This window comes from Larus michahellis, chromosome 3 (genome assembly GCF_964199755.1).
Source record: "Larus michahellis chromosome 3, bLarMic1.1, whole genome shotgun sequence".
Classification (NCBI taxonomy): Eukaryota; Metazoa; Chordata; class Aves; order Charadriiformes; family Laridae; genus Larus; species Larus michahellis.
Window position 1 is genome coordinate 65,639,472 of NC_133898.1, and position 18,770 is coordinate 65,658,241.

The following is an 18,770-nucleotide window of genomic DNA, read 5'->3' on the forward strand; positions in this document are numbered from 1 at the left end:
TCACAGAATGGTTTGGGTTGGAAGGGACTTTTAAAGATCATCTAGTCCAACCCCCCTGCCATGGGCAGGGACATCTTTCACTAAATCAGGTTGTTCAAAGCCCTGTCAAACCTGACCTTGAACACTTCCAGTGACGGGGCATCCACAACTTCACAGGGCAGCTTGTTCCAGTGTCTCACCATCCTCATTGTAAAGAATGTCTTCTTTTTGTCAAATCTAAACCTACCATCTTTCAGTTCAAAACTGTTGCCCCTTGTCCTGTTACTACAGGTCTTGGTAAAAAGTCTCTTTCCATCTTTCTTGTAAGCCTATAAGCCCCTTTTATATATTGAAAGGCTGGAATAAGGTCTCCCCGGAGCCTTCTCTTCTCTAGGCTGAACAATCCCAGCTCCTTCGGCAGTTCTTCATAGAAGAGGTGTTCCAGCCTGCTGATCATTCTCATGGCCCTCCTCTGGACCTGCTCCAACAGGTCCATGTCTTTCCTGTGCTGAGGGCTCCAGAGCTGGGCGCAGTACTCCAGGTGGGGTCCCACCAGAGCAGAGTAGAGGGGCAGAACCACCTCCCTCAACCTGCTGGCCACGCTTCTTTTGATGCAGCCCAGGATGTGGTTAGCCTTGTGGGATGCGAGCACTGATGGCCGGGTCATATCTGATTTTTCATCTACTAATATCCCCAAGTCCCTTTCCACAGGGCTGCTTTCAATCCTTTTATCCCCCAATCTGTATTGATAACAGGAGTTGCCCTGACCCAGGTGCAGGACCCTGCACTTGGCCTTGTTGAATTTCATGAGGTTCACACGGGCCCACTTCTCAAGCCAGTCAAGATCCCTCTTTATGGTGTCCCTTCCCTCAAGTGTATGAACTGCACCACTCAGCTTGGTATCATCCACATACTTGCTGAAGGTGCACTTAATCCCACTACGTCATTAAGAAAGATACTGAGCAGTATCAGTCCCAATATGGACCCCTGTTGGACACCACTTGATACTGATCTCCATTTGGACATTGAGACGTTCACTGCAACTCTTTGGATACAGCCATCCAGCCAGTTCCTTATCCATTGAATAGTCCGTCAATCAAATCTGTGTCTCTCCAATGTAGAGAGACAGGGATGTTGCGTGGAACTGTGTCAAAGACCTTACAGAAGTCAAGATAGATGACATCAGTTCCTCTTTCCTTAGCCACCAACACAGTCACTGTAGAATAATATACAGAATAAACCTGTCATGTTTTGGTGGTTAACTTTATTTGGTCCCTTCAAGTCCAGTGGCTTACATATGATGTGAACAGACCACTGAGACTGCTGTTATTTTTCGTCACCGTATTCTAAAAATACTTTTAAAGAATTTTGGTAAAGAACAGATCTCAAAAGTATTTTTTAATTAGTATTTGGAATAGGAAAGTACCCTTTCCTCAACTTACAGTTACTCAACTGTAAATGAGCTAATTATTTAACAGACCCAAACTGAGTACAGTGAAATGAAGAACCCTCAGATCCTTTTGCTCCAGCTGCAGGAGAGGCCATTGCTATCAAATGCTAGTTTCTCATTTCAGCAAAACCTGGTTCCAGGTGCTCAGGCAACAGCTTTCCTTAGTTTCTTGGTTTGATTTGCTTTAAAATTTTGGCATAAACCCTGTAATGTACTGTTAACTATGCTACCAAATGTAACCAGTTTAGACTATATAATAAGTAGTGATAATTTGAAATTTAAGTATACTTGTTTCCAAAAATAAAAATGTTGATTTTCATGTTAAATACCTAAATTAAGCACAACTCCCATCACCACCATCGTTGCTTGTCTTAGATTTCTTTAGGGGCGTTTGCATGCAAAGAGAAGTATCAGTTTCCTACTTCCAAATAGACAAAATCATTACGTAGTCTCAGAAGCCTCTACTTCTATAATAGTTTAATTTTTCTTTTCAAGTATAATCAATATTACCTGTTTTGCCAATGCCAGCATTGGGAGAAAAGCCGTAAGAGATTGATGTGCAGGCAGAATGAGAATAGCATGACTATTTTTATATTTCTGACATCAGTGTCCTGGTTTATCTAATGTTGTATGACACGGTGACTAAATGCTCCATGCTATTCCGTCCTCAGTGAACGAGACATCTCTTCCAATATTACCCCTCGTTTCAAAAGTTGTAGAAACTTCTAAAAAATAATTTGCTAATTTGGGGTGTTCTCTTACTGTCTGTTTGCAAAGCTTATAGTCTCCTTACTTTTCATAAACAATACTCCTACACCACATTAATGTATATTCCTAATTGGATACTCATGGGTCAATATGAGATAATTAATCAGTTTCCTACTTCAAATACAGCATTTTTAAAACTATCATGAAGCTTTGTTATAACAGGACATCTCTGCACTCATAATTTATACTTACTGAGATGGGTACATTTAGTTACCATCATGATTCCTGTTCTGTCCTTTATCTGTTTTCATTATTTTTTCTCTATATTGAAAAGCAATACTATTTTACTACTAGGAACGGTAAAAGCTGCTACTACCACATCCTCATTTTTCCACATCTCCTTTTACCCCATAGACACCACCTTCACTGCCCGTCTGCCACATTCCCCCATCCGTACCTATTCTGTACAAGGGTTTGCTGGGTTCCTTTATGTTTCAAGAAAGCAGGCTTTTGAAAAGTCTGTTGGCTTCCAGAAATAGTCGCACAAGCCAGTTTTGTGCTATGTCTCTTGTATGAGAACTGACAGAACCGACAGCTGGTTGTAAAAAAAAAAAAAAAGAAAAGGGAAGAAGAAAAGTGAGCTATGCTAAAAATTTCACTTTCCAAATGGAGTAAAATGCCTGTTTTGACTATTCCTTGTTCAAACAACCGCTTGGTCTTTTAATGATGTAGAGATTTGGATTGCATCCCCTTAATGAGCATTGACCGAGTCTGTGGTGTCCTTCTCCTGGGGTGTGTGTGTGAAAGGAACGTTGGCTGTACTGTTGTAATAAGGTGCTAGAGAAAGGGAGCCCCAGGACTCTTCCAAAATGCCTGGCTGCTGTGGTTAACCCCTTCTGTGTTTCAACAGGCAAATGGTACGCGGGAAGTTAATTTTCCAAGCACAGGTGGATGTTGCAGGAGCAGCCTGGTGCTTCCCAAACAGTTGAGCAGTTACTGCTTTACAGCTGCTGTTCAGACACAGAAATAAGAGGGCATACGCTGCAGCTTTCTTCTTCCCAATCAAGTTATACACAGACCTTTTGAGAATTATGAATGTAGCCCTCAAAATTAGTCAGCCTCACAGTATTTATGTTGAGCTTCAGATCCTTGTCTCCCTCCTGTGTTTACTCTGATTACGGGTTGATGCGGTGCTATGGACATCTCTATGGCTTTAACTAAATGCACAGAGGCAGCCAGCTCCGGCCAGCCTCTGCCTCCTGCAAGGAGGAAGAGAACAGAGCTTTAACCCTGCTTTCCACACAGCCTCCCCACCCCTCGTGTCCTTTCAGTGGCCGGTGGCCGCTGGTGTGACTCAGAGCAGATGCACCCGCTGGAGGAGTTGCCAAAGAGCTGTCCTGGCAGCCTGTGCTCGGCGGTCACCTCGTGCTGCTCCTCCCTTGGTGCCGGGGACACCATGGGCACAGCGTCTCCAGGGACAGCTCTTCCTTAGCAGGGATTTCCTTCCAGGCGGGGGGGGATCTCCCGGTCGGGATTTGGACACCGTTTCGTTTTCCTCACCTGTTACACTAGAGATGGCGTCCAGGGTATGCGTTAGCATCGCTGCCTCGTGTCTTTTGCAGCTTTGAAGATGCAGCAGTGCTCTAGGGATGTCCCCACCACAGCCATGCAACGGTGGGGTGACGGGGCTGTGTACCTCGGTCGTACCCAATACAGCCTTGGCGGAGAGGGGCCGGGGTAGAGGGGAGGGGAGAACGTCCCTTCCACAGATGTCGATACAAAAGAAGAGGCAAGTGCTCTCTGCTCGCTCCGGCTTGCATGCTGGCAAAAAGGCTGTGAGTTGTGAAACCGTCTGATCCATCACTGACTAAGCAAAACGTAATATATGGTTTATAAACTGTTTAAAAGCTCCCGATGAGTTGGGGAGGGGGGGACACACTGAAATACCCACTTCTGAAGGGGTGAGGGGCTTTGTGTGTTTCATGGGAAGCACTGCAGGTTGTATTTTCCCATGGAATTTGCAAACTTGCTAAGAGTATATTCAGGTACTTCACAGGTTCTTGGTGACATGGTATCTTGCACATTTACACCTCTCCTATTTTTCACGACTCTTGTGTTATTGTAAGAGTTCCTACAATTGCGAGCACTAGGGGATTTGAATGTTTTGACTCCCACATCTTCTGTAGGGAGTGAATTGTTTTATTCCAGAAGGTTGCATTGAGTGGGCACCAGCAAATGTCCTGGGAATGACAGGAGGAGAAAAGACAGGTACTAGGTGTCTGCAGAAAATTTGTTAGGATAATCAGCTAGAGGGCACCAATGAATATTTCTTCTTAGGGCTGTTAAATTAGGCCATGTGGACTCCAGCATATAGATGCATGAGAGAAACATGAGGGCTTTGAGAAACAGTTGTGCTAAAAATAATTTTCAGTGTTATTTTTAATAATGTTATCACAGATGAAGAAAGTGAGGTAGAAGTTTGTAGCCTGGGATGTTTCTTTCTCCTGCTTTGCCGGGTAAACACTATAAATCCTTGAGTGTTTGTTTGGCTAGGTAATGCTTTCCAAAAGTATGTCAATGAAGTAGGCATCGGAGTCACAAAATACTTTCCTATATTTAGATTTTAAATATGCAATAGAAAGTCATTAACTTTTAGACTCCCAAGCACCAAAATCTCTTCTGAAAAGGGGGCTTGGAAGTTAAAATAAGTTAATTAAAAAAACAGAGGTTTTAATATTGCCATAAATGCAAAGTCAGTATTGCCCCATCAGCAGTGATGGCAGGCTTCGTTACATCTTAGTAAGTTTGATTACTGTGAAGGCATGAGAGGGATCCTGAAACTGTTGAAGAGGCAGGAGTTATTGTGGGATTACTCGTTGATTGGCTAATTTAGAGGATTATGTTTTTAATTTGATATCCATGCCCCAACAGAATCCAGTTGCACAGAATCATAGAGTGCTATAGGTTAGAAGGGATCTCTGGGGGTCACCTTTCTAGCCCCTGCCCAAAGCAGGTGCATGGTGCATGGTTTTGCGTGTTTGGTTGGTGGTTTTGGTTGGTGCAAGAAACATTAACTATTCAGGTGTTTCTTTGAGTAGTAGAGAGGCAGATGCCAAGGCGGGGTAAAAATTAAGCCAAAAGTGTTTTACAAAGTTGATCTGGGTAGCGTTGAAGCATCACCAAAAAATCCCACCCCGCCTCACATGTGTCAATACTTTTATTTAGAACAAACATTGCTCTTGGGTAGCAGAAGGGACTTAGTTTGAGCATTTGTGAATTAATTTTAAATTTTTCTTTTCATTGCTGGCTAATATACGGAAGGAATTGGTAAATAGTAAAAGCAAAGGCTATACAGCATTTTATAGCCCGTGGTTCTGTTTAGACTTAATCCCTATAATGCAGTGTTAAAATTTACAAAACAGCTTGTAATTGCAGTAGCTTATTTAAACCAGCTATTTGTGGTTATGTCTGCTGAGGAAACTTAAACTTCAACGTTCCCCAGCCATCTAATAGCAGCAAATTGACTGCGGGTCTCTTGTAAGAATATCTAAATGTAGGCTGTTGAATAATCCCTTTGGGGGCCCTGTAACTATTTTTGTGCCTGGATATGCGTCATCAGTGGGTATTTTCTCTGGTGACTAGCTTACATCAGTAGGTCTCCTACCATACACTCTATCAGTGAGTGACTTATGATTGATGGGAGTCACGGCTGCTGTTTAGCTTTTATCTGTGACCTCAAATAATGGACAACAGGAATTTCCAGGCTGTTAAATTCCTTGAATGACTGAAGACCCGGGATGGCTCTGCTGATAAACGCAGGTAGTACCCAGATCCCGGGTGTTCACCGGGGGCCGAGGCGGGGAGGAAGGAGGAGGGGGGTTCCTTGGCTACAAGGCGGTGAATCCGGCTCTGCCGCGCAGCCGAAAGGTAGGCTGCCCCGGACGCCGGGGTAGCGGCCGCGCCGGAGGAACGACGAGCGACCGTGATGCTCTGACTAACTCCTGAGCTCTCCAGCCGTACGTGTCCGCTGGTTGACGGTGGCATTTCAATGTGTTTGACTGGCTGATCTTGAGGGCAGTTCGTCGGTCCCTTTTACCCAGGGAGACGCGCAGTTTGCAGCGCTGTGGAGGGAAGTGCTGTGGAATTTTCAGCCGCAGCCTGGTTGTTTTCTTAACCCTTTTTGTTACTGCCCATGAGCAGTGAGCGGATTTGTTGGAGTGCTTAACCCAGGTGCTCTCTGGGCTAAATCTGAAGGTGCAGTAGGCTACGTGCTTTTAAGGTTAAGTTGCACCTGCCACAGTGACCCACTGAGCATGCGGTCGTAATTCATTTCCTGGTGTTCGGCACTTCGTATTATGAAAATAAGGACTGCAGATACTGAGTTATCCCCTCTTTCTCCTTCCACTCTGCCTTCCTGTCAGAAGCTGACATGCGAAATGGGACTGCGAGGCAGCTACGAGATTTCTGTGAGTGTTACCTGGGATGGATTTAGCAGCGATTGAGTCAGCCCTATGGCGAGGCACTTTGTCATTTCTTCTTTCGCCCCACTGTTCTTCCTGGCTCTCCCGGGCTCAGTCCCCCTGATACAGCTGTGATAGGAAACAGGAGATCAGCTCTCTGTGAACTCGAGCTCAGGAGTCTCTCGAGCCCTTCTCCTGGCAACCAGGGAGTAAAAATGACAGACGTGGATGCTCTCGGTGTGATTGATGATTAAAAAAAAGTCCTTAATGCTGTTTATCGCACGACATTGTTTGGCTGAGGGAGGATAGCAGCTGGATCCAAATTCCTCCTCGCCACTTCTTCCTGTTGGCAGGTGGCCCTCCGCACGGACTGGGCGTGCAAACTCTCATGCCAGCCTTACATATCTGAGTGCCTACCGTTGTTTTTTTTTCACTCAGGTGGCAGCAGAATGAGGCTTTTGTGCAGGATTTTGAGATTCGAAAATTTGCAGAGGGAAACAAGGAGCGGCGTTTGAACTCGCCTGTGTGTCTCCTCCTCCGCATGTACTAGCCCAGAGGTCGCAGTTAATGAATGAAACCAGGCTTCCTGCAGGAGCCGGTTACCCCACGTCTGCGCATTTGTTGACACAGTGCTGGCACACAGCTGCCTTCGGTGGCAAGGCATGTGCTGTCGTAGCGTGGATGCCCGCGCTCCGAGGGATACAGGTTATGTATACCTTTCCGTTCCTTGCAGACAGGTGCCTGGTACAACAGCCGCCCTGGGTCTGAAGCAGGTTTCCTCATCTCCTCTCTGGCTAGTTGAGTGCTGGTTAAGAATTGCACGCGACAGAAGTAGTAGGAAGAGAAGCGGCAATTAAAAAGAGGCCTGGAAAATCAAGGAAGAGGAGGGAATGAGGAGGTTTTCATTGAACTGTGATTTACAAGTATACTCTTCCTTTGTTTCTGTATGTTTTTTCTTTTTTTTACTTTTTTTTTCAGTCACTTCAATACAACTGTGATTCATGACAAACTGGTTATATAATTCAAAATCTGTGAAAGGTTAACCACAAAAAGCTTGATGAATCTTCAGTCATTTGCATTAAAATTCAGTGAATTTTCCTGGGCTACTGCAGTTATAAAATGTAAAGCTTGCTAACTGATTGATGTTGCTATAGGTAATATTTGCCACAGCTTTCTAGGAATCATTATGCCCAGCTACACATTCATATCTTTTGGCTAATATTGACCTGCCTTTCCCCCATTTTTTGGAGGATTTTATTTTAGAGTAGTGATAGTATTTTAGGGTAGCTTTCATTTACAGTGTTCATGCGGGAGCTCAGCATCACCAGCATTCCAGAAAGACTCCACAGGCATTCAAAACATTGCAGAAAGGGTCGGTGTTTGCGAGGAAAAAGCATCAGCAAGTTGCACGCCGTTTCCTCATGCTTGGCACTGGGGCTGTCTGCAAGGCAGAGGGATGAAGTCCAAACTGGCATGTGGCAACGTGTGCAGGTACCTCCCTGTGTGCTGTGACAGGGGTGTCGTGTTGGGGACAAACTAATTTAGGTGCCGACCCGGCAGCGAGGTCATGCCAGGTGGATGCCTGGGTCCAGGTGCCTATGCCCTGTTGACCTAAGTGACTAAGTGCAGGCACCAACTTCTGCTTGCACAGCTTGAATTGAGGAACAATGACCGCGGTGGCTAAGGCCTTGTTTTTCCGGAAGAGCCTTTGCCTATTCAATGGCCACCTTTAAAATCTCATCAGTCGCCCTGGACAATGGCAAACCAGATGTTTCTTCATCTTGGTAGTTAAAATAATTAGGTCTTGTGAGCAAGGGATACTGCACATTCACTGGAAGTCAAAGCATCCGCTGCTGCATCTTGTAATAACTCCATCAGCAAACCTCTCCCTCCTCCAGCAAAGTGTGTTGGTGTTTCAGTGTGGAACTAGTTCCCAGTGGGCACAGGACTGTAATTACTGTACTCGGGAGGCGAAAACGCAGACTGAATCTGACACGGGAATATCAGGGGCTTAATTTTGAAATTTTTTAAAGATTAAATACAATTCATTTCTCTCCTGCCTGTTAAATCTGTGACTGCATGCTCTGATCAGCTGCTGTAGTGTTGGATATTTGTTGAGGGTCATAACAGTGAATCGGTATTTAATAGTTTTGTATCTTTTTGACAAAGTATTCTCAGTGCTTAAATATTCTTGAGAATAAAGAGGTGCCCCGGGATGGGAAGAACAGCAAAGGTAATACAAAGCTCACCTTGCCCATGGCCCTCCCTTCTGACAGCGTTATTTTGTTTGAAGAGTGACTGTATGGAGCAGGCAGTGCTGCTCAGTCATTAACGAAATCATTAACGCAAGTAGAGATATGTTGCGTTATGTGATATGTGAGCTGGCTATACATTGGAAACATATTCTGAAATATGAGGCAAAGTAGTGATTTCACTACTTCAGAGCACACAGTATCTTTTGATTATGTTAGTTCAAAATCATCTTATTAGTGTCATAAGTACTTGATCTCTCAAGGTGATCTTTGTTTTTCCATAAAGTCCCATTGAAATCGTTGAACCAGTTCCTAGATACTAGGAAACTCTGATTTTGGTCAGCTTGTGTGAGGAAGGGCTTGGAAGGTTTCATTGGTTTGTTTTGTTTCTTCAGGTGTCATGAAGGAAATATGGGTTAGCCATCGCCTCATTTAGACGTTATTTTGCTGCAGGGAAAAATGAGGAGTTACTCATAAACGTTGTTGATGTTTGTAGTGAGTGGAGTAATACAGAGCGAAGAAGAAGAAAAGCAATGCAGTGAAATAGTATAAGGAAAATACAGCGTAAAAAAAAGTTGGGAAAGTGAAAAAAGGTATTGGTATTTCATTTTTGTGGTATTTCATTTTTTTAATCCAATTGATAAGACAAGCGAAGAGCCTTCTATCTTTTTGATGTTATTGTGTACAATAATGTGAATGAATGGAGTCAGATAACACTTCAGCTCTTCCAGCATGCTCTGTGCCTGATGGCCTCGGTTTTGCAGCCCGTCCTCATCAGCTCAGTCCTTCCTGCAAGCGGCCGCGACTTTCATAAGACTGTTCGAGATCCAGGACCAGGCTGTCAGTGAGTGAACAGATTTGTAAATATTGCCCTGGCGTCGAGTTAGTTTGAGAGGAACCCACCCATTTGTTCGCACATGGGGAAAAAGAGAGGAGGAAGATGTTGCAGGGGAAGCCTGTGTACTGTGGCAGACGGGAAGGTACCTCCTTTATGTCAGTGGCCTGGCACCAACTCCTGTAAACTGTGGCAAAGTCTTTTCATTGTCTCCTGTCTTTATTCCTGTATATGCATGGTATGGTAATTCCTGCAGGGATTTTTGCTCTTGGCAGTATTTCTCTTTAGTGCCACAAAGTGAGCATTTTTCCTGCAGGACCTCAAACATCTCAACAAGTGGTGTGCCGCCAGTGACTCAGCGCACAGTCCCCGTCCATCTGCTCGCAGCCACCAGCGCTCCCTACCAGCCTCCTATTTTCAGATGCAAAGCCGTACGTGAACCCTGAGACAGGAGTGGGTAAGGGACAGGGTCATCCTGGGTAAAGAGGTCCCGTACCCCAAGGAGAGTGCGAGGGAAGAAGCTCCCTTCCAACCCAGGTTAAAATTTTCCCGAGGCAGATCCTGGCCCTCCGCAGGGTGTTCAGGTTGGCTTGGAAACTTGGTGTAAAGGAGGCGAGAAAGAAACGCCGCACACTGACATCCCCAGGAGCCTTGATAATGTCAGGACACCTGACAGTACAGCCGTACTTCAAAAATATCACTGTCGTGAAGGATTTACATGATACCGCAATAGCTAATGACATGAGTGCAGTACAAGGCACTAATTCAAGATTGCTGAGGAGTTTGCCAAGTGTCTGTAGTTTCATGTCATGACTTTGTCCCTTTGCAGACAGGCCTTTAGCATTGGGGAGCTTTCCAGAAACTCATCCAGCCTTTCTTTTTCTCAAGCACAATTGCCAATTGCTACACTACTAGTTAGAAATAGTAGCAACTAAATTAAAAAATTAAATTCCTTATCAGGTAGTCATTTTGTTTTCACAAACTGATTCCAACATACTCAAGGATGGATTCTCTGCAGCTTTTCTTCTTGTACACATACTTATACTTTTAGGCAGTGATGTGAATGTACATTTGGGGATTGCTCTGCGTGCTGCAATCTTTGTTCAGGGACAGAGGAGATACGAAGTCAGTCCGTGAGGTCCTGACATTTGCTGTCCCTTGCTTGGGAGGTAGGGTATCAATCTGCAGTGTGAAACTCCTTCCTTCTCTTCAGGGAATTCCATTTCCATATACAAAGGCCAGCCAGAAATCCTAATCTGGAAATCTGTAATTTGGGAATGAGAAAGAAATGGGGTTATGGCAAGTAGGAGACACAAAACTCTTTAAACCCTCTTTCACTAATGTGCAGAGAGAAGTAATGGTAACCATATTTTCTTAGCATAACTAAATCATGGAGCATCACATTGAGTAAAGAGAATAGGAACCTTTGAGGTTGCTTTGCTAGTAGATCTCCATCCTCTGTAAAGCTCAGGGTCATGTGCTGATGAAATACAGCCTGGCTTTAAATGTGAACGATGGTGATTTTTCACCCTCTTGACTCTCGACCAGGAGCTCAGGTCTCATTCCACCAGAAACTTGCTGCTGGTTACAGAGGGAGCAAGGTTGTAAATCGGGAGATCAGTTGCTCTTTTTAGTTTAGCATTTTCTACCTTGATTGCTATTAAATTAGATATCACAGTGGTAAAAGCATCAAAGCCAAGATCACGTAGAAGGGAATAATAGTCTGAAAGATGTATAAAGGAGTAAAATGGTGCAAATGAGCAAAAGGAGTATTAAGTTAACTATCAGGAAAAAAAATCATTATAGTGAAGGTCTGTTCCCCTGATGGAAACCAGAAGAGCTGATGAGTTTGAGTAACTCAAAAGTGACCTGCACAAAACACTGTAAAATGTACTACATAGATTTTTCTTATTTGGCTACAAGATGATCTAATAGACTTTGTCCATTTCCTTTTTGATCTAATTTCTGGGATTCTCTGATCACTTTTAAAAAAGGTCTTTTTCTTGCCTGTCTCACTGCAAAATTTTCTTAAAGTTTTTGGCACTTTTTACCACAAAGGGAGGCATTTGCAGAAATCAAACATGGTGGTATTTTGAGGACTCCAAACAGATTTTCATGGCCTTATCTTGCCATTGCTCCATTGTAAAATTTCCAGGATACTTGATGGGAGTTTTGCATTAAAATTGTATGGTATTTATATCTAGCTACTCTTTAGAGGCCCAAGTCATATCCATGCTCTATTCCCAGACTAGCCTTCTTCCAGTTCTTTAAAGCTAAAATTTGGCTTTACAGGAAATAATAAACATGCCTGCTGTACTGTAACTAAAATATTCAGACACATGAATCTTTTTCTTGACTTCCTATAAAAATGTCATTTCTAGCTTTATTTTATTTTGTTTGTTCTGGTTTGACTATAATATAAACAAGAGTTTATTAAAGCGTTAGCTCTAAGTTGCAGCTCTTTCTTAAGACTGCAAGGTCTTACAAAAAATACTATTGAAACTGCAGGGCAAAAACATGTATTAACAGAAAAATGAATAATGAGTCTGTTTTCATATGGATTTTTAAAAAAGTACAGCTTGTAGTTGAACTAAATGTACTATTTCTTCCACTGCAGCCAGGAAGCCCTCATAGACTTTTGACAGCGCCGCCAAAAAATTAATGCTTCAGCTGTTTAAAAGATATCAAAAGCTTGTTTGACAATTGTAATCTCTTCCAGGAATTTCCTTTCCCATTTTTCCCTCCCTATAAAAACTGATAACAAGGTCCTTGTATAGTAGAAACGGAAAGTCCGAGGTATGTTACAAAGCGTTGTGCATTCCTTACAGCCTCACGAGATGAGGCACGACATCTCCACGGCGGGCTAGGAAACGCGGGTACTCCATTGTGTAAGTAGCATTTGCTTCAAGGATTAGCTGCTTGCCAAGATAGCTCAGATTTAAATGTTTTCTAAGCCATTTTTGAGCTTTTACGTGAAGTGGAGAGCTGTTGGATGGCTGGGTAGGAACTCAAAGCAGTGACCAAGGAAAGACAAAACCAAAGGAAGCAGGGAAATACGCTGCATGTGCCAGCATCAGTTGACACAGCAGAACTGAAGGCAAGGGAAAGCCACACCAGCCCGGCTTCCCTTGAATTTCTCTCCTCACTTCTACACGCAACAAGGTGTGACAAACTGAAATGAGACGCAGCTTGAACTTTTGTTCTGAAGCGTATCGAAAAGGCACTGAAACATGGACTCAAAGGTCAGTTTTGTTCCCTTTTCTGTAACAAATTCCCAGGATAGCTGTTAATACTACTCTCTCTTTTAAGGCTAATCTTTAATAGTATTCACTGATACGTAATATGAAATATATAGTATTACTGTAGCTGTGGTGAGGAGCGGTTTGTTCTTCTCTAATGATAGAAAGGAGATTCTGTGTTAGGAAGAGTGAGGTAATTAAAGAGGTTGCCAATAAAAAAGCCACCGTGTTTGCAGAGGGTGCCCTTGCGTTCAGCAAATGCCAATTAGAGAAATGTCACTTTATGTGTATGATGGGTTATTACTGCACAAACACTTGTACAATTACGCGCCAGGTCAGAAGGGCAAGTTACCTTCGCCTCACAGCCATTATTTTAAAGCAAACACAACTACCAGGCACACGAATATCAGGCGTTGCAGAAGGGGAACAGTAAAGTAATGAATATTTGAAAATGCAGGCTAAAGAGAAAAAGAGTCAATGTAACAAGCCTTGGCTTTGTGGGAGGTAATTTTTACCATGTCTGCGCTACGTGGATTAGAAACATCATCTTTATATAATGGAGAAGTGAATGCTTCCTTCCACCGCTTAAATATAGTTACTATTCTGTTATATTGTTCTGATGTTTGGAAATGGGAAGAGAGTGTATATTTTTTTGATACCTTCTTTGATACTGAAATGTTTGCAGTCCACATGCCTTTGTAAACAAGTTTGTGTACTTCCTTCTGTTGAGCTACCAGTGGTCTGGTACCACCACCGTCTTCCTGATACACCCTGCTCTCAGCTCTTGTGTGGCTCTGACTGACTTCAGTCAACGGAATAAAGGGCAGTTCTGCAAGTGACCTGGTGCAGGACACGGCCGTGGGTGTTTATTACTTGCACCTATTTGTGGGTGTTCTGCTTGGTATTTTGTTTTGCCTGAAAGTTCATTAGAATCAAGTCTGAAGAGGCAGAGGGCTCTGTGGATGCTGTGGCCATCTCGGGTGTGTACAGGATAGCTGCGCTACACCTGGATTCGTGAGTTTTGCTCTAAGGCTATCAGGTTTGTCGTCCTTTCTGATGTGGTTGCCGTCTGTGCTTGTGCTGGCTTCTCTCCGGGTCAGAAGAAAGAACACACTTCAGCAGGGACTGCGTTATCGTTGGTGGCCTGAACCTTTGTGCTCGCTTGATCTCATGCCTCCAGGAAGCTCAGCTGGCAAACGTAGCGCAGACCTTTGTGGCAGCACCCTCTGAGGTGCGTGGACTGCCGATGAGGTTGTCCTGCTTCCATATATGCTGAGGTATTTTCATTGACATGCTCTTTTCACAGGTTTGAAATTGCTGTGGCTTTAAAGTCCCAGCTTTCCCTAAAGAGGAAGCACGGCGCTCGCCCGAGGACCTGCTCGAACCCAGCATCTGCCGGGGCAGGATGGGGTGGCAGAAGTTAAATGGAGAGCATTAGTTTGAAAAATTTTATGAGGTCACCATCCTTTTAAATTGGTTTACACAGATGGCTGTCTGGTTTGTTGCTTTGTCCTTGCTTAATAGTAACTGTTTATGGAAAAATGAATTGCTTTGCAGAAGGAGGTCCAAAAGCTCATGCTGTTGTTTCCCTCACTGGAGATCTTCATGTTATTATGGGCATACAAAGATTTGGCCTGAAACGGAGATTAATTATGAAGCGCGCAGTGAATAATTAACTGTTTGACTTGTTCCTAAGCTCTGTAGTCACCAGGTTAGAAATGATTTCCCAAACTGCAGGAGATAAGAGAAGGTTATTCCTGGTTTCACAATGTCCGTATTGTTAGGGCTTTGTGCTGTGTGTACTCTGACATCAGCTGATACCTACGCAAGTCGGGTCCAGCTTCTCATCCAAACCACTTCCTGGGGTTTTCTCGGGTAATGGCAGTGATTCAGAAGACACCGCAGTGCCTCAGAAAGCCGTTTCTTACATGTCACACCCAGACTGTGTGACCGGGAAGAAATTAGGTTCTTAGGAAAGAGTTTTGATCTTAAAAATACCTACGTTTTTTTTGTTTGTTCTGCATTCAGATTTAGATGTGCATTGCGTGGCTTGTGTCCTACTGACCCGTTCGTAGACTCGTGGTATGTATTGTGGAAGATGTAGGAACATGATATACACCTATGCACAAGGCAGGAGCCTGAGACTAGCCTGCAGACAGGGACACTGATTTTGCATCCACAGTTGTTCCTACCTGGCAAAAAAACCCACCAAAAAATAGAGAGCATTAATTTTTTTCAAAGGAAATAAAATCTAAATAACGGTACTCTGCATTTTTGCAGGATTGTCTACTTAAGAAGCTGAGAGTGAGTTAGAAACATTGATGAAGCCTCTATTCTCTGAGGTGGGTATGTGTCTTTATTACTATTTTGAAAGAGCATAGAAAATTCAAACCATTTGCCCGAGTCCAGACACAGAGCTATTTAAGAGCCATGAATAGAGTCCAGAAGTTTTCTGCCACAGCACGTGTTCTGATCAATACTTGCAGATAAGGTCTTTTGACCTTCTCTGGAAGGAAGTGATGAGCTTTTGCATTCTGTCAGCTTTTGAAGTGGCTCTTTTAATTTTCAGTTTCTGACTAATGGAATAAGTGACTCTCACAAATACTTTTGCTCCGCTGTCCTCCTGCTCTTGTTGTGTGGTGGCCTTAGGTCACAGTCTGGGGAGATAACAGTCTGTGATAGGGGAGTCAGTGGAAATCAAACGTGTCCGCTGGATCCAGACCAAACACAATCTGGGGTTCAGAAATGTTCAGTGTGTTTCATTACTTTTTTTTTTTTTATTTAAGCATTTTGTCACGGTCAGATGCACCAGCAGTCTTTTAATAAATCCCCTTCCGTGTTGAGACTTGCAGCTCAGGTTCTCAGACCCATGAGGGCTGGATAATTTGAATAAGTCTGAGAAGTGAAACTGAACATTCGTAGGTGCAGCAATGACAGGCAGCAAAACGAGCGAATCCTTGTCATTTTGATAGCCTTTGTCATTACCAGATACTGCATGCAAAACCTTCAGCTCTGTTTGCCCTCTGCATGAGCAGCTCGGACGTGGACCCTCGGCACTTCTGTGCCTTGGGCCAGTTGCCCACCCCTGCTCGAGTGGCCCCGTTCCCGGGGCCCTTGTTTTGGGCAGTGGCCTGGAGAAACTTTCTCTTGAGTTCTTGGTTATTTGCACTGGTTTCCCTTTTGGCTTTGGGAGATAAACCCAGCGAGTGGGCTTCTGCCTCCTGCTTCACGCCGTCGGGATCCTGGACTTGCTGTGGAAAGGAATAAGTCAGGATTGGAATGAGCCTCTCAGAGATTTGGGTTTTTCTTTAAACCGGTGTTTGCCTTTAAAAGCCTTTTGTGAATAACTTACTCTGACAGTAAGTACCAGAATAGATACCGATAAAATATAAATTTATGCATGCCAGCATTTATCTCTTTTGTGTCTATTCACAAATACATACCGAAAATTGACTGTAGCTCCATATGGCTCCCAATCTCTTCCCTCCCCCGGCTGTCAGCTTCTCCTTACCTGGATGAACAGAAGGTAGCAGAGTGCTGGGCCACGAGCTGCAGGTGGGTGTAGCAGAAAAGTTAGATTCAAAATGTTTTTCTCTGGGACGTCACTGTGGCTCCTGAAGTGCTTCCCAGTTCAGATGGAAAACGCATTAAAAATACGGTGCAGTTTGACACCAGCCTTAGCTTCACACTCTAAAAAAGGACTGAAAAAACTCAGAGGGCGAGTTACCTGTGTGCAGATTTGCTTTCTGGGTGATAGAGGCTGTGCAAAAGCTTTTATTGCTTGAGAAGCTCTTCAGTACACATTATGGCTATTAATTAAAACCACTTATTTTTTAATCTGAAATTTACACTTGGTTGAATTAGAGATGTCAGGCCTGCTTGTAATCTGTTCCATAGGGCTGTAAGAAAGTTGAGATACCTCCACCCCGAGACCTTCCATTTTCTGAGCAGAAGCACCATTTACTTTGCTCAGTTCTGAAGCGCTGACGTTCAGAATCTATGGTGAGATTTGTAATACGCCATTTGATTGAAATTATGCAAATCCACTGCTGTAGCATAAAATGCTGTAAGAACTTCAGGCGGGGAATGGCCCGTTTCTTCTGCCTTAACATGCCCCAAGGTGGGAGATGCAGGTTTCCCGCGTCGCTGCCACGGACCAGGGGACGGCACAGCTTGCTGCCTCGCTGCCCCCACTGCCCTGCCCCAAAACCAGTCGCGATCGACTCCTCGCAGTCTCCAAACTGGGAAAGTTCTGAGCCAGTATTAGGTGGTGTTGCCATTAATCAATGATTCCGTTAGTAGAGCGTTACCTCGGCTTCGGGGGCCGTGTGGGTGGGCAGCTTAGTGGTCGTCTTCTGTTGCTGATGCTCTGGTCGGATGGTACAGGAGCTGAAACGGTCACAGCTGATTTGGAGGTTTCTTAGGAGGTTCCTTTCTGCTGCTGCCTTTAGAAACCAAACATGAGGCCACAGCTTTCTGTGTCCTGTGAGAGCATTAGGTTATACTGTCAAATTCAGAGCAGTTAGATCATGTTTTAAAGACATCCATCTAGGAGGATAAACAGAGAGGGAAGCGGCTAAGGAGGAACAGAGGACAAAACTGGTTGGAAGAACATTTAAACGGCAGAAGGTTCTGAAATACTTTACTACTGCTCTAAACTGGGACAAACCCTTGACAACGCTTATACAGTAAGAGATCTTATTTCAGAACATTTTAAATGTTGCTTCAGTTTTATTTGCATAAAGGTATTTTGATTGTGAAGGTATTCCAGCTCATCTCGTATGGCTTGTTAAATTATAATTCACTGGGTAGCACCACAATACTGTTAAACTGTTAGTATTGAAGTATCTCGTTATATCACAAGGCCTGTTACTTTTATTAATCTTCATTTAAACCAGGGGCAAAATTTCTATTTTTTATGGAACTTTTAACTTGTATCAAATCAGTATGTTTTTCTTTCAGGAGACCCTTTCAGTATGAAAAGTTTGGATGAGTTACACAGTTTCACAATTTTGTTCAATTCTTACTATGCAGTTTCAGTTTTTAAAATGAGTGAAACGTGCCTCCTTTTATTGTCTATAAACCCCATAAATCCCTAGAATTACATATTTATGACTGCATAGGATTTCAGCACAGCTAGGGCTGACTTTTCATTTCTGTGAGAATGTTTACAATTGAATGGTCTCAGGAATAAAAATGCCGCTTTTTTTACGTGTGTGTTTTGTGAATATAGAACTTGCACACGCTCTGAGCCGTGAACCAAAAGCTTCAGATTTAGCCAGCAGAGAGGAAGGAATTTGTCTGCTCTACAGCAAAAGGAAGTATTTGCTGTGTTATTGTAGTACATGGCCTTTTGCCATCTTTGATAAAGTATTTAAGGGTTGTGCACCCAAAGTCTGCTGCCCTCTTGACCCATCATCCATCACCGGCTGTAGAGGAGGTAGATGAGATGCAGCTCCATAGGAGAGCCATTGTTTCAGCCCCGCGCAGCTCCTCCGAGAACGGAAGCTGCAGACAAAGCGGCTCCCCTGCGATTCACCGCGCCGCTCGGCCTCATGGTGTTTTCTCTTTTACCTAAGACCTCTCCTGGTCCTGCTCTGTGCCGGCCGAGGTGGACAGACATGCGAGGAAGCTGTGGGACTGATCTGCTTCCCGCTCAGCTTCAGCGGGCGTGAATGAGACGAGCGTCTGGCATTTTTATATTTTTTTTTTCTGTATTAAAAAGGAAAACCAGAAGACAATTATCACAACACTGTGCCTTGGTGATATATTTAAATTTATTTCCCTTTTGACTATTCAACACTGTTGATAAATGATGCTTAAAACACTGAATTGCCCGTCATTTTT

At 43.8% G+C, this 18,770-nt stretch overlaps 1 protein-coding gene across 8 annotated transcripts in view; it reads left to right on the plus strand.

Annotated features, from left to right (window-relative positions):
* Window positions 1-18,770, plus strand: part of HIVEP2 (HIVEP zinc finger 2) — a 144,429-nt gene that overhangs the window by 49,902 nt on the left and 75,757 nt on the right. For 2 of the 8 annotated variants that reach the window (XM_074580542.1, XM_074580546.1), the window contains exon 3: window positions 15,204-15,265. The exons of 3 other annotated variants lie outside the window; for them this stretch is intronic. The gene's annotated coding sequence lies outside the window, so the exon portion shown is untranslated. Of the gene's footprint in view, window positions 1-5,811; window positions 5,957-15,203; window positions 15,270-18,770 lie in introns of those variants that run through there. 3 more of the 8 variants (XM_074580548.1, XM_074580545.1, XM_074580549.1) reach the window with 3 other exon arrangements.